General features: G+C 39.0%; 1 pseudogene; it reads left to right on the forward strand.

Moving 5' to 3' along the window:
* The first annotated feature begins 13491 nt into the window (after positions 1 to 13491).
* On the forward strand, positions 13492 to 15417 carry LOC100666086 (tubulin beta chain-like; annotated as a pseudogene).
* Positions 15418 to 15937: the final 520 nt, after the last annotated feature.

Genomic DNA, 15937 nt, shown 5'->3' on the forward strand with positions numbered 1-15937 from the left:
AATATGGGCAATGCCATTTGAGCAAAAACTGTGTCTGATAGACTTCCGGCTTCCCTCCTCTTCCTTCTCCCCTCTTTCTTTTTTTTTTATGCTTGAAATTCTAGAAATTATAACAAACTCCCAATGGTGTAGCTGAATGTAGTGCTGTATCTTTGAATACATGGTATTGTAAAAAAACAACAAAAACAAAAATACCTTTGGAACTAGTTTATTTAACCTTTCCATTCTGAAATCTGTCATTTCTTAATTACAAAATGCAGTTTATTTCATAGGGCCTCTTAACATAAGTGCTTAAAGGAATCAATATTTCCATTGCAAATGAAATAAGTAGCAGTATCTTTAGAATTAAACAGAGCCCTGGTGGCATGGTGGTTAAGATTTTGCTGCTAACCAAAAGCTTGGCAGTTTGAATCAACCAGCTGCCTCTTGGAAACCCTATGGGGCAGTTCTATTCTGTCCTGTAGGATCACTATGAGCTGAAATCAACTCGGGGGCAACGGGTTTTTAGAATTAACACATATTTTTTAGTCCACATATTTTAAAAATCTTGATTTTTATTACTAACTTTTGTATTCTGGGAAAATGCTCTAGCAAAGAGGACAGAGACCTTTTTTGTCTAGAAAATGTCCCCTCCTCTCCTCTTTTTTCTCCAGCCTTTCTAGAAGAGCTGTGGGCAAAATGACCAAGCAGCTGTATCTCCTCAGATGAGGTAAATGATGAAAGGCATGTAAAGTTTCCTGAGAGACACTGTCCACCCCCCTCAGAACAAGCCATATAGACCTTACAATGGCTTTCCAAGCAACACGACTGATTGATACTAACTCTGTCAGCCCTCTGGATTGTAATACGAAATCAGAGTAGCCACTAGGGAAGACTTTGTTGAGTTGGTCCTGTCAGAGGGGGGTTGGTGAAATTAGATTATAGGTCACATGTAATGATTTTGGTGAACCCTTCATCACAGAACTTAGACTTAGGAACCAGCTGTCCTCTTAGCACACATATTCACATTCTTAGAAACTTTTGTGAAGACCTACTTTTTAGGGTCCAGAATGACAGAATAGCCACTGTTAGCTTAAAAATTTAAAGTGAAGGACCATATCAGCATTTGTGTTGCTACCTGGTTATAAGAGATACTTCTCCTTGTCTATCAAAAACATATCCACCTGCAAACTGGCAAAGAGCATTCATGCCCATTTGTCAGGGCTGTTGGAGTTCTTGGAAGTGATAAAGTGCTAGACAAATGCTATTATTTATAGTCTGCCCCTATTCAATGAAAAGGTTCTGTGAGATGCTGCTGCCAAGAGTAGCATTAGTTACCCAGCCTGACAATTTCATATCAAAATTCCCATTGGTTGAAACTAAACAGAATTCTTTGGGCAATGAAAATCGTGGCGTTTCTCTATGACTGGAGAAGCCTGTTTCAGACCCAGGATGTCTTTGGTTTCCAGCAGCGTTTGCTCTGCACACATTCTCACACGCTTCAACATGGTGGCGAAAGCTATTTTGTCAGAGAATGAATTATGGGTGTGGCCAGTAAACATCTCTAGTCTCAAACCAGATTCATTTGCCTTTCTCACTTTTATTTTCAACTCTGTCTCATAAGATTTATTTCTGTTGTTATGGGGAGACAAATTCCAATAGGTCAGGCTTCCACCTGCCTAGTATCTTCTATTTGTTTTTTTTATTGGTCTGAAGTGATGTATCATAGAAGGGGAAAATGGGTGAGAGAGGGAAATAAAAGTAGAGAAATATAGAAAAAAAGCATTTCATCTGAATTAAATATTTATTGAATATCTACTATATACCAGATTAAATGTTAGACATGGGGTACATACTGAAATAATTAAGAGTTTAGTCATTTAAGTAAGTAAATACACACACACACACAAAAAAAACCCAATATAGACACCATAAAAGAAGTATTAATAAAATTCTATGAGATATCAGACAAGGGAAAAATCATATTATTTGTGAAGATAAGTAAGAGCTTCACTTATTCATCCATTCATCCACCCATTCATTCTTTTACTATGCATTTGTAAAGTGCCTACAATATACCTACGAAGTCCCACTGCTGTTGAATTGATTCTGACTCACAGCCACCCTGAAGGACAGAGTAGAACTGCCTCCCAGAGTTTCCAAGGAGCGGCTGGTGAATTTGAACTGCTGACCTTTTGCTTAGCAGCCGAGCTCTTACCTGCTACACCACAGTCCCTCCTCTTGAAAACTGTATAGTCTATTTCTCAAAGTTCAGTGTGCATCAGAGTCCCCTTAAGAGTGTGCTAAAACACATATTTCTGGGCTAGAACACTAGGTGCTGCTACTGCGGTGCTCTCGGGAGTACACTTTGAGGACCCACATACTACAGCAATGTTCCTCAAATTTAATGTGGTCATGAATCACCTTGTCTTCTCCTTAAAATGAAGACTCCCATTTAGTAAGACCGAGGTTGGGCACCCTGGTCCGGATTCTGTATTATCCCATGAACTATACTTTGAGTGGTGAGGTTCTAGTAAATAAACAGAAACTTGTAAATAGACACAAAAGGCATTATGAAATAAATAGAAATTAAGACAGTCCTTGAAGAAAGGATTGGATTTTTACAGGGAGAGTTGTGAAGGTATGCAGAGAGAACAGGTTTAGGGCAGGCTAAGGGAGTAAGAGAGGTTAAAGGATGAGAGACTGTGACCATAAAGAGAAGTGTATGATGGTATGTATGATTTTTGACCTGGAGTAATTTCATGTAACGATGAGGCTCAAGACAGAGTTGTGTGGGTTAAAAACTGGAATGGACTGGAAATGGCAACTCCCGGGGCTGAAGAAACCAAGCTGAACTGTAAGACTCTATGTGTAAAGGTCACCAAAGGGATATTGGAGTTTCCAAGGAGTTGGCAAAGGCTCGGGTTAAAGAGGAAGATGGCGCCAAGTTATAGAGGAGACACTTGTAAAGGTCAATTCACTGTGATGAAAGTTCAGTAAATCATTCAGATGGCATAGATTTCAGAAGACATGAGATCACTGAGTAAGGGTAAACAATGATCAGAAAACAGTAGTATGGAAATATGTTTCTTCACTTGGTCCCCTGGATCAAAAGCATATGTGTGAAAGGTATTGCTTCTGTTGAAAAACACTGGGCAATATGGATGTTTTTAGAGAAAGATCAACTTTTAGTTAAGGCAAGCTAGCATAAGGAAAGTAAGTGAAAAGATGAAGAGATAGTGCTAAAAGAAGGTGGTGGGTTAAAATATTTCACCGGAAAAAATTTCACAATGAGAATAGAAATGAGGAAACATAGGATTAATTCAGATAGGGTTGAGAGTATGTGGAAGAGGATTCTACCTGGGTTGGCAAATTGCAATAAAAGAATTTAGGAAATGAAGGATTTGTGAGTTTCAGTGACACTGAAGGCTCTTGCTTAGTGCACTTGCTTAGATCCAGCACGAGACTCTATAAAAAGTGTGTTAGTGAGAATGTCGAGTCTAGGATGGCCCATATTCACATCAACACTAACTTGAAGATAAACCAAACCAAAAAACCCAAACCCGTTGCCATAGAATCAATTCCAACTCATAGCAAAACCATACAACAGAGTAGAACTGCCCCATCGGGTTTCCAAGGAGCTGCTGGTGGATTCAAACTGTTGCTCTTTTGGTTAGCAGCTATAACTCTTACAGCACTGCACCATCAACTTGAAGATAAGCCATTTAGTAATATTTCAAGCTGTAGTGAAAAGGTCTCAATTCAGGCCTCATCAGCCTCTACCAAAAGAAAAAAAAAAAACCCAGTGCCGTCGAGTCGATTCCAACTCATGGTGACCCTCTACAGGATACTAAAAAATAGCTTTGGACAAGCACAAAAATTTATCGTATTGTTAATTGCTGTCTAGTCAATTCCAACTCATAGCAACCCTATGTGTCATCAATTAAGATGCTCAAAAACAAAACAAAACAAAATTATTTTGACTTAGAGAAGTCTTTTGACCACCCATATTTTAGTTTGAAAAATTTATCAAGAAGAAAGTTTTCATTCATTGACTAAATATTTGAAAGAAAAATAACAAAATGGAAATATATATCTTCTAACACTTTTTTTTTTTGAAGAAGGTTGTAGTGTCAAGGTGGAAGAAAATTAGTTTCCTCATGGAATGCTTTAATAAATATACTGTAATTATTTACGTAGGTAAGAAGTAAATGATATGACTGAATTCAAGCACAAAAATGGAAGTTTCACTGAGAAAAAAATCAGAAGGAAAGCTAATGATAAATTTCAAGTAAAATACTTAAAGTTTGGTATTTTTAAGGAAACTCTAAAAGTTGAACATCCTGATGAAATGTCAGGAGATGATGGGAAGTAAGGGTGGGCGGGTTAAGTGCAATTAAAACCCTCAGGAATAACATACACTCTTAAAGTAAAAATTTCTATTGCAGTGTTACCTCTGTTGTTAACTTGTTCTGTTTGTATTCTACTATTTATTCCAAACTATATCAACATCTGTAAAGAAGCTTACACTAAATACTATCTAGATAACCACGTGGCTGATTAACGTATTTTTATGCAAATAACACGCACCTTCTTCATTTGTTTGCTGGACACGCCCTCCCTCCCCTCTACAGGGCGCCTTCACAATATCCACCATGTCAATCTTCTTCCACATTTTGCTGTAAAAAAAATTAGCATAGCACACTTCTGAAAATACTTCGAAGAGGGAAGTGCAAGGCCAGCAAACAAATGCAGAAAACGTGAGTTATTTGCGTAAAAATATATTATCACACTTACTTCCAATTTTATATTTCATGACACAAAATGCCTTATCAGTCTTAACACTGTTATGATGCAGGTTTTGCTCTCAATTATGAGAGAGTTGCCTGAGTTAACGGGATTTGAGAATGGTGTTTGCTGTTCAACTTGACAGTTAAGTTTGCTCATTTGAAATGAAAGAGAAAGCTACTGGAATTTCGAAAGTGGCAAGAGGCGTTCAAGCTCTTCCATTTCTTCTAACTTTAATGACTTCATTTTGAACTTCAAAAAGTCTAATTCGTGATACAAAGAGTCAGATATAAGTGGAGAATGGAAGGCAAACAAAGGATGATAGGATGTTAATAAGAATGTGGAGACAATTAATTCTCCCATAAAATTGCCCCAAAATATTATGGCTTAAGGTAAAACAAAAATGTTAATAACTGCCATTTTCAAAACCTTGACTAACCAATAAGTACACTTCACCCCATGTCCATTTCTCATCCTATTTTAAATGGAACAAAGTGACTTTCTGAGGATGGGAAGTGCCTAATTATATAGACCTCGGTCTTGAACTTTGATCATAATTATAGTGCTTTATTCATCTGTCACTTGTTGCTTGAGGACTATTCCTTGGTGAGTTCTTTAAAGGAGATCGAGACCCTGTCAGAACAAATTTGAGCTGTGAAACAGCTAATCGGAAACTTGGCTCTCTTGACTTGAAACAGAAATTGAAAATTACCCTTTGCATTTCACAATCCATTTAGCTTTTAAGTAAGGTGACAAGATGAAGTCTCTTTTTAAGAACGTGGGTTTTTCTGTTGCTCAGTATCACCAAGAACTTTTTTTTTTTTGAGCTTCTATTGGACTTTGGGTTCAAGTATTCCTCACTGCAGTTAAAACCCATTGCTTTCGAGCCGATCCCGACTCATAGCAACCCTACAGGACAGAGTAGAACTGCCCCATAGGGTTTCCAAGGAGTTCCTGGTGGATGTGAACTGCAGACCTTTTGGTTAGCAGCCATGGCTCTTAACCACTACGCCACCAGGGCTTCCTCACTGCACTTAGTGCTTCACAAAATTCAGTGTGCGAACGAAATATCTGGAATGATGTTTATTTTGTATTCCTCCCCCGGCCCAGTTTCTCAGAGGGAGGCATCGATGTAATCTCAAACCTAAAATTCACAGGGAATCTTACAGCACTGAATGCTCATGAGCTGCTTTTCTAAATGTGGTCTGAGAAGTGCATGAGTCAGAATTGTGTGGTTTTTGTCTACAATGCAAGGCAAGGCTCCACCTGGACTTTGATGTGACACCTCTCCAAATTCTTGACAGCATCAGCAGGAAGAATGTGTATTCGTGTGTTTCCTAATTGGACTTCAAGGTTTTAGAGTTGTCATCTAAGAACCAAACGTGCCTTCATGTAAAGCATTTTGAGGAACTTCAACAGATACTGCTACTAAAATTCCCTGTGTTCATCTTCTATCAGGAGGGTGGATGAGTCCTCAGCCAGCGTCGCTGGGTGTTATTTCTACACAAGCAGATCTACTTTGAGGTCTAGGATTGTGTCTCACTTACATCCTCTATCATCTCCACTCAGAATCATAAGAAAATAAACTCAAGGTTTAGTTAAAAAAAAAAAATCAAAGTGAAAAGTAGTTTCATATCTACAAATTGAGAATAAAAACTTTTGACTGCTGCATTAGTTTTTTTTTACAACGTGAATGAGGCAGGGTTAGAGGCAGATACATTAATGAGGAAGAACTCAATCCACAGATTAGGCTGTATCCTGAGTCAGTCTCTTCTGAGATGTAAAAGAGATAGTTGAGCAAAGAGAGAGGAACCTCCTACCACCAAGAAAGCAAAGCCAGAAGCACAGTATGTCCTTTGGACCCAGTTGTCGACACAGAGAAGCTCCTAGATCAGGGGAAGATTGATGACAAGGACCTTCCCTCAGAGCCTACAGAGAAAGAAAGCCTTCCCCTGGAGCTGGCATCCTGAATTTGGACTTCTAGCCTCCTACATTGTGAGAGAATAAATTTCTGTTTATTAAAGCCATACACGTATGGTATTTCTGTTATAGCAGCACTAGATAACCAAGACACCATGTAACACACATATTCATAGATTCTGAGGATTAAGATGTAGACATCTTTGGGGGCCATTATCCCATCCACCAGGTGGGAATAATGAATTGGGAAACACATTATTAATGTAAAATACTATATAAACCAAACAAACAAACAAACAAAAAACTACATAGATCTAATAAAATGCTCTGTTCTATGACTGACAGAGCACTGAATTGGAAGTCAAGACATTTGATTTTAGTCCTGGCTCTGCTACCATTTTGCTGATCTGGACAGGTCACTTAATCCCTCTGGTATTCAGGTCCCTCCATTCTAAAATAAGAGAATTGAAAGAGACAAGCCAAGGTCATATCAAAACCCATAATTATCTTCGTTCTTAATTTAAACAATTTAGGACAACAAGGAACGTAAGGTATGCCTATGTGGAGACATAGCTGTTGCCAGAAAGGAAGAACCAGTCTGCCGGAACCCTACATTGCTGTTGTTGTTAATTACCAGAGTCAGCTCCAACTCATGAAGACCCCATGAACAACAGAACAAATGTTGTTTGATCCTGTGCCAGCTTCATGATCATTGATATACTCAAGTTCATTGTTGCAGCCACTATGTATTTTGAGTGTCTTCCATTAACATATAAAGCAATATTCTGTTCTGATCTATAGAGTTTTTATTGCCTAATTTTCAGATGTTATTGCCAGGCCTTTCTTCCTATTCTGTCTTAGTTTGACAGCTCCATTGAAACCGGCCCACCAAGGATAACCCTGCTGGTATATGAAATACTGGTGGCATACCTTCCAGCAACATAGCAATATACAAGCCACCACAGTATGCCAAACTGACAAACAGAGTTAGGACCATTATTCAGAATATTTAATGGGAAAAAAAAATTTTTTTTTTATGTGCTAAATTTTAGATTCATTTGAGTATTCGTTTAATAAAAAATAAACAGCAAACCAAACCCCTTGTGTAGAGTTTTCTTTTACAAGGAGATGGAAAATTAACCATGTACTCTTATTTATTGATCTTGCATCATTTCATCCATGGTTCAATATTTTAATTAAAATTAAATTAGTAATCAAGTGATAAGGCTTGGATTTCGACCACGTTCTCTTCTTTGCAACAGTCAATATCATCAAAAGGAAAATCTAAACTCTATACTTTGAATCACTCTTTTGATTGCAAAAAGGGTCTTTGCAAAGACTGAGGTAAGTTATCAGCACACCTAAACGCATACGTCAATAGGTTCAGATGCAAAGGGAAAAGACAGAGGGTGAGGTCTCAATTTTGACTGAGAATGATTTTCATAGTCCTTTAAAATGTGTCTTAAAACAAGTCTGTGTGAAAATGCATTAACATTCAGTATTAAATTGTAACAACATCTCTCATCTGTTCTATTCTGTGATAAAAGGAAGTTCATGCATTAATGTAGCCTGGAGTTAAAAAATAACATGATACGCTGTTCCTTTCCTTTTCAAAAAATTCTCTTTCGTGGCTTTTTTCTAAAGAGAAGATCAGGAAAAGACAAATTTAACTCTGGAGATGACTATGATTATAGAATGGTTAAATGTAGTCTTTCTTAAAATAGGCTTTGTAAACTGAGAACCACAAAGATTGTCTGACCTCAAACCCATTCACTCATTAGGTATCAAAGAGAAAATCATTCGAAAATATACAATATCATATAGATTTCCTATGGTGATGTTTCACTCATTCATTCATTTATTCACTCAGTTAGCTAGATAGAAAGATCGATATAGATAGGTATGAAAATACCATTCAGTTCTTAACATGTGCAACAAAAAATTAAAATAGTTGAAGAAAATATATCTGTTATTAGATATGTAAGTGCCAGGGAGTTAAACTAATGAACATCACAGCCATGTCTTATTCCTCTCCGTACTTCCAGTGCCTAGCGCAGAGCAGATGCTCAGTGACAAACGCCATTCACCTCTTCAGTTTACTTGCTGGTTAAGTGTTCTTTACAAGTGGGAAGTACAGGTTCTTACCTACAATAATTAATTTGGCAAATAAATTGTCCCTTGACCATCTGTTACCATAACCTCACAGCTCTCTAACATTCCTCCCTTTCTTCCCTAAAAATGAAACACACCATGACTAAAGCTTAGAGCATTCTAGGAAATTTAAGAACCATTTTGTAGCACTATTATTGTCTAGAATTTTACAATCTGTCAAAAGCTGAGATGATATTTGCTCCGTGAATTATCAGGCTTCAGGGTAATATGAAAAGCAATCTCCTTATTTATCTACAGGCTTCCTTCTTCAATCACTGGAAATGTCTCTAGACAGAGATGTATAGGATTGATGTGTGGGCTGCTGGTCAAGAGAAGAAAGTTTCTTCTAAAGCTGAGGTAGATGCAAGCACCTACTTTAAGAAAGATACCCTTAGGGAAGCATTATAGGGCTCATATTTCATCAGAATTATGTTCTTAGAAAGATTATTTTAGAAGATTTTAGTAAATAGTGAGCCTGGAAAAAATTTAGAGAACAAGAAAATCTTTGGCATTTGTTTTTTATCGATCCAAAAATCTCTAACTCCAACTAAATGTGATTTTCAAGTTAGCCAAGAAAATAAACTCCAGAGCAATTTATTTCTGCTAATATTGTTGTTTGTGGCAAACAGCAAGGCATTTCAAGACCATCCACATTTCCCGTTTCAACCTGGGAGACCACAGGTCTGCTTCACTCTGTCTTTTTCCTTTTTCTCCCTCTCTTTTCTTTCTTCCCACCACCCCATTTCCCTTTCTGCCTTACTTTTCCTCTTTTGCTTTCTCACACAGTCCACTAGAAACCTCACAGGAAGAGAAACAGAGTCTATGTTGTCCACATTAATATTCAACATGGTGGCAAATTATATTAATGAGAAAAGATCACACATCTTTCCTAATACCCTAGGCAATTTGACAGTAACTAAGCCCTGTCCAGACAGCCGACTTCACTTCTGGTCTGAGGCTCCAATAGACACTGGTGGTGAATGACAACTTAACCCCTTTGTAACCCCACCGTTTTCAACACTTGGAGATCCTCTCGCACTAGTCTTATAAAATAAAGTATGAAATTCCAACATCAAACCTCACGCTGTTAAGTTAACAACATCACACTGCTACATATGACTTGAATGGCTCCCATAGCTTGGTGACTGGAAAAACACTGTTCAGATTTCATTTACCAGTTTAAAAATAGCAAACTCTAATTTGAAACACACATACACTGCACACCCATCCATACACCCTCAATGATCCTCCTTCTCAGTGCTAGGCAATGTTCCTACCTACAAACATAAATAAAATTCGGCATAATCATAGGTTTTAAAAGTCAGATTTGTCAAAAGATGCTGTTTGTTATGAAACAAATCGAGAAGAAAAAATATTCCTTAGAGCCAAAATGACAAGCCACAATCTGTGCCGTGTAACAATGGCTATTTACCCTTTTTTTTTTTTTTTGTCAAGTATGTGATTCTGTGTTTATTTTGGCTTGAGGATCATCCTCACATTGTTATTACACCCTCTTCCAATGAAATCTCTTCTTGGGTGGGTAGGTGCAGAACAAAGCAAAGAACAGATTTTAAACATCTTAAAATGGTGTTATAATTTTTTTTAAAGGGAAAATTGTTTTTAAATGTTGTCACTTTGTAGATCCAGAAATGATGGTTAAAAAAAATTAGAAAAGATGCTCAGACCACTTGAAGTCCAGAGAAAAGCCAAAATATTATCCCTGTGTTTACTCAACAAGGTTCCTCTTTATACAACTGCCAAAACACACAATACACAGGCACTCCGATTAAGTTTTGGTAGAAGTTACTTCACATTTCAACTCACCGCTGGATGTAAGGGTCGGGGCAGTATTGAAGGGTTGCGCACCGGGAAGTTTCAAAATTCATTTCCTTCAACTCTCTTTGATATCACCAAATGGAGAATGATGATACAACATATACACATATATACCTGTGTGTATATATATATATATATATATAAAGCCAGGAGGCTAAAGGCAGCAGGGTCAAATGCTATCAGACATAGAAATTTAGACACCCCCTCCCCCCCCACACATATTTGCAAAGAGGCGGAGCGTTTCTTGATTTTAGCCAATGAGATTCATCGGGTGACTAAAATATCATAAACAGTGGATTCTTACCAGCCGGGCATCTTTTCTTAAGTTGTTCTTCTCTCTCTACCTCGTCTTCAGAGCCCTTGTCACATAGTAGCCACACTTGTTGTTGGAAACTTGGTAGCATCTCTGAACTTCTGATCTCTCTGGTGATTGGATGTTGGCATAAATGGCATCAGAGTTTAATTTCAGCAGCCTGGGCTTTTATAACAGAACTGAGCTCTATTGACTGTTCACCCTGCTCGGGCTAATTAACTTTTCTTTCTATCTGGAAGCTATCTTGATTTGAGAACCTCTGTGACTGCTTCTGGGGCTGAAATGTTTTGCTGAGCTGCTTAGGAAAGTGTTGTTATTTTTTTTTTCTCCCTCTCCCCTGCCCCCCCGCCCCGTTCTCCCTTTCAGCCAACCGCCTGTTGTGGTCACAATCTCAAATAGCAAAGACAGGGAAATTCCTTGATTATATTTAACCTAGAACTCACTGTTGGTCTCAACCAAGAGAAAAAAAAAAAATTCATTCACATTCCCTTAGAAGTTTTGCCTGCCCCACATAAAAGAAAATGAGCTTTAATGATTATGTCAATGCCTTAGTACACATATGTATAAGAATTTTCTCAAAGTGACATTAAAATGGGAAAATCATACATTATTTTAGAATATTCTGAAGCATATAAAAATTATTTTGAATTGTCTGTTAATAAAAACATTCTGATTTATTTCTGTTTCTATCGGTCTCTTTCACTCTCCAATGTATGTCTTTGTTTTGGTTCAACTACTGGCCCTTGGAATAAAACTATAAAATTTTTCAGATATACAAAAATTAATATAAATTCTGGAAAAACCTACTTACAGAATATTACCTTTCCTTTCTGAGTACAGGCTGTAAATTTGTCACAGTTTTGTGGATATGAAGAGTGGATGAAATATGATTCAGAAGCTAAATTAAAATACAATTTGTGTGCCCAAATGCCACTGACATGGCATCTTCAGATTGTCCCTCACCCCTTACCCACTGGACATCGGTAAACTGGTGACATTGGCTGATGTCAAAGTAGAGAGACAAGCTGAAGTCCTTTTCAGAAAAAACTTGACATTTCTCTAAAAGAAATTCTGGTTCAAAATATATTTCATTAAAAAAAAAATAGATTTTATTTGCTGCTTCAGCCAGGATGGAAGAGGAAAGCTATTTAAAACTTGACATTCTCTTCCCTTCCTTAGCCTGAGAGCGTCTAACATCTGTGAATTGTGAAATTCACACACTTGCCGGCCTGAGCCCCAGCCAAATCAAACAGCTTGTTCTCCCAAACGTGAAACCGGAAGATCGTTTGACTAATGAATTAGAGATTGGCTCGTTGGAGTTCAAGCATTGGGCTTCATTCCCTGGGATTGGCAGATGACCTGAACATACAAAGTGTCTGGATTGAAAACATTCAGCGTCCTTTGACCAGGACTGTGTTTCTCCCCTTTATAAACGGGGAGGTGAAATGATGCTCTCGATTCTGCACAGCTTCTCAAATTTTACTGTGCACCTGGGATCCAGGGAAACCTTGGTGGCGCTGATTCTGGTTCAGTAGGTCACATCGGGCCTGAGACTCTGCATTTCTGACACATTCCCAGGTAAAGCTGGTGCTGCTGCTCCTGGGACCACACTTTGAATAGGAAGGCCTAGTGCTCTTCCCAGGTCTGATATTTATAATTCAATCATTCTAGAAAATAAGCTGGAACTCTTTTAAATACTTTGGAATTACCAGCAAAGTTAGTAGACTCCCGATGAAACTAGCAAACATTCTTAGCACGTTCTAATTTTAAAATGTTTAATGGCCTAATATATTAATAATAATAATAATATCATTTCAAATGTGTGCCTTGACATCAACAGTTCTAAAAAATTCAAAATGTACTTAGCTTAAAGACAGATATTAAATGGCAAGTTGTATACAAATAATTAGAGAAAATATTGGCACTATTGTATTCAGGAAATACATCCAGAGAGCTACTTTGGCCAAGGACAAAAAAACAAACTCTCTAGGATCCAACACACATCAATAGCTGGTGGTTAAAGATGCTTGGCTGCTAACAAAAAGGTTGGCAATTCGAATCCACCAGCTGCTTCTTGGAAATCCTAAGGGTCAGTTCCACTCTGTCCTACAGGGACGCTGTGAGTCAGAATCAACTTGAGGGCAATGGGTTATACTACAACTACTTACTTTAAAATGTTAAAAAGCAAAGATGTCACTTTGAGGACTAAGGTGCACCTGACCCAAACCAAGATATTTGCAATTGCCTCATATGCATTTGAAAATTGGAATGCATATGATGCCTTTGACTTATGATATTAGCAAAGAATATTAAATATGCCATGGACTGCCAGAAGAACAAACAAATCTGTCTTGGAAGAAGTACAGCCTAGAATGCTCCTTAGAAGAGAGGATGGTGAGATTGTCTCACATACTTTGGACATGTTATCAGGAGGGACCAGTCTCTGGAGAAGAACATCATGCTTGGTAAAGGTAGACGGTGAGTGAAAAAGAGGAAGACGCTCAATGAGTCTGCACACCAGCTATTCTGCTCTCGTCTTTGTCCCGCTGCCCCCCATACCAGGGTTAATTTGATACTTGCAGACTGGCAGCTGGCAAACCAGATTGGGGTCAAATTCTGGGAGGTGACCAGCAACAAGCATGGCACCAATCCCACTGGCACCTACCATGATCACAGGAACCTGCAGCTGGAGCGGATTAACGTGTATTACAATGAGGCCACCAGTGGAAAGTACATGCTGGTGGACCTGGAGCTGGGCACCATGGACTCTGTGTACTCAGGGCCCTTCCGGCAGATCTTCCTTTGGTCAGAGTGGTGTTGGGAACAACTGGGCCAAAGGGCACTACTCAGAAGGTGTGGAGCTGGTCTACCCGGTGCTCAATATCGTGAGGGAGACTGAGAGCTGTGACTGTAGGGTGGGGGCGCTGGGTCTGGGATGGGCATGCTCCTCATCAGCAAGATCCTGGAGATGCATCATGACAGGATCATGAACACGTTCAGTGTGGTGCCCTCCCCCTAGGTGTCAGACATTGTGGTGGAGCCCTACGAGCCACCCTCTCAGTCCACCAGCTCACAGAGAACACAGATGACACCCACTACATTGATAACGAAGCCCTTTATGACATCTGCCTCAGAACCCTAAAGATGACCCCACCCACCTACGGTGACCTAAACCACCTGGCGTCGGCCACCATGAGTGGGGTCACCATCTGTCTGGGCTTCCCGGGCAGCTCAACACCGACCTGTGGAAGCTGGCCGTGAACATGATGCCCTTCCCCTCCTGTACTTCTTATGCCTGGCTTCACTCGGCTGACCATCAAGAGCAACCGGTAGTGCCTTGCCCTGACTGTACCCAGACTCACCCAGCAAATGTTTGATGCCAAGAACATGATGACCGCCTGCGACTCCCACCACCACTGCTATTGATGGTGGCCACTGTGTTAAGGAGCTGCCTGTCATTGAAGGAGATGTACCATCAGATGCTCAATGTGCAGAACAAGATAGTTTCTATGATGTTGCTTGTGAAGACTTTTGATTTGAATGTAAGGGAGGAGGAAGTAAAGGGCTCAGGGAAGCAGCAGCAGAGAACATTGAACATAATGTCAGAGAAGGGAACACTTATTCCTTCCCAGCTTCTAGCAGTGGAGAATATGCACCAAACTCAGGTATTCACATGACAAACCCTTCTCACATATGTTGTTGTTGTTGTTAGGTGTCCTTGACTTGGTTCCTACTCATAGTGACCCTATGTACAACAGACTGAAACACCGCCCGGTCTTGTACCATCCTCATGATCGTTGTTATGTTTGAACCCATTGTTGCAGCCACTGTGTCAATCCTTAAAAAAAAAAAAATCAATTCTCACATATATTCATGTGAGTTATCTTACAACAGCTGTTTTATGAGCTTTATGCACCAGGTTACTTACTTTTCTGGGAACTCTCTGCCTGAGATCGTATCATTCCCTCCAGTCAGAATGTTTTTGAAGCCCTACCTGCACAAATCCACATCCTACAGATTCTTCAGAGACAAGTAAGCCTCCTTCATCCCTCCAGAGAGAAGGTACCTCCCTCCCCTACCTCTAATATCCTGAATCACTATACTTGTCCTTATTATGTAAAGGAAGCTACTATTTCTATGTGGATTCTAGTTATTTTTTATATACAAATTGTCTCCACTACCAGACCGTTAACAACTTGAGGGCAGATTTGGTATCTGAGTCATCTCTGTATCTCTAGGACTTAGTAAAATACCACGCCCAGGCATTGTGCAATGGAGGAATAACCTGTTTGTATCTTTACAAAAATCATCTAATAATGAAAAAGTATTGTAATGAATTAAAAAATAATTTCCATGAAACACTCTTTTAGAATCAACTTTCTTGAAGTATAATTTGCATAAAATGAAATTCGCCACTCTATGTAATCATTCGAGGAGCTGTTACAAACTGTGCGCCACTATATACCATATAGCCTCCATCACAACCAACATGTAGGACTTCTCCAACACCTTGAAAATTCCCTCATACCTTTCTATAGTCAATTCTCTGTTAACTCTGCCCTAGGCAATCACTGATCTCGGCTTCATATCATTATAGATGAGATATGCATCTCTAAAACAGTGCTACCCAATGGCACTTTCTTTGATGCTGGAAATGTTCTACGTCTGTTCTGTTCGATATGGACATACCACAATATCCTGACTACTGTGTTGGCAAACACAATGCTAGAATATCAGATAAATGGAGGCACACATTATGTACTCTTCAGTGTCTGGGTTTTTCGCTCAGCATGAAGTTTTTGAGATACGTTCACACTGTTATGTACATCTTTCTTTTTATGGGGCGGAGAAGGCTATTGAAATGTAGATTGTTTCCAGCTTTTTTCGCTATTAAGAACAAATTCTGGTCTCAGTTACACAATTATGGGTCAGAGACAGAAGCCCAACTGA

The sequence above is a fragment of the Loxodonta africana genome, chromosome 1, assembly GCF_030014295.1.
Source record: "Loxodonta africana isolate mLoxAfr1 chromosome 1, mLoxAfr1.hap2, whole genome shotgun sequence".
NCBI lineage: Eukaryota > Metazoa > Chordata > Mammalia > Proboscidea > Elephantidae > Loxodonta > Loxodonta africana.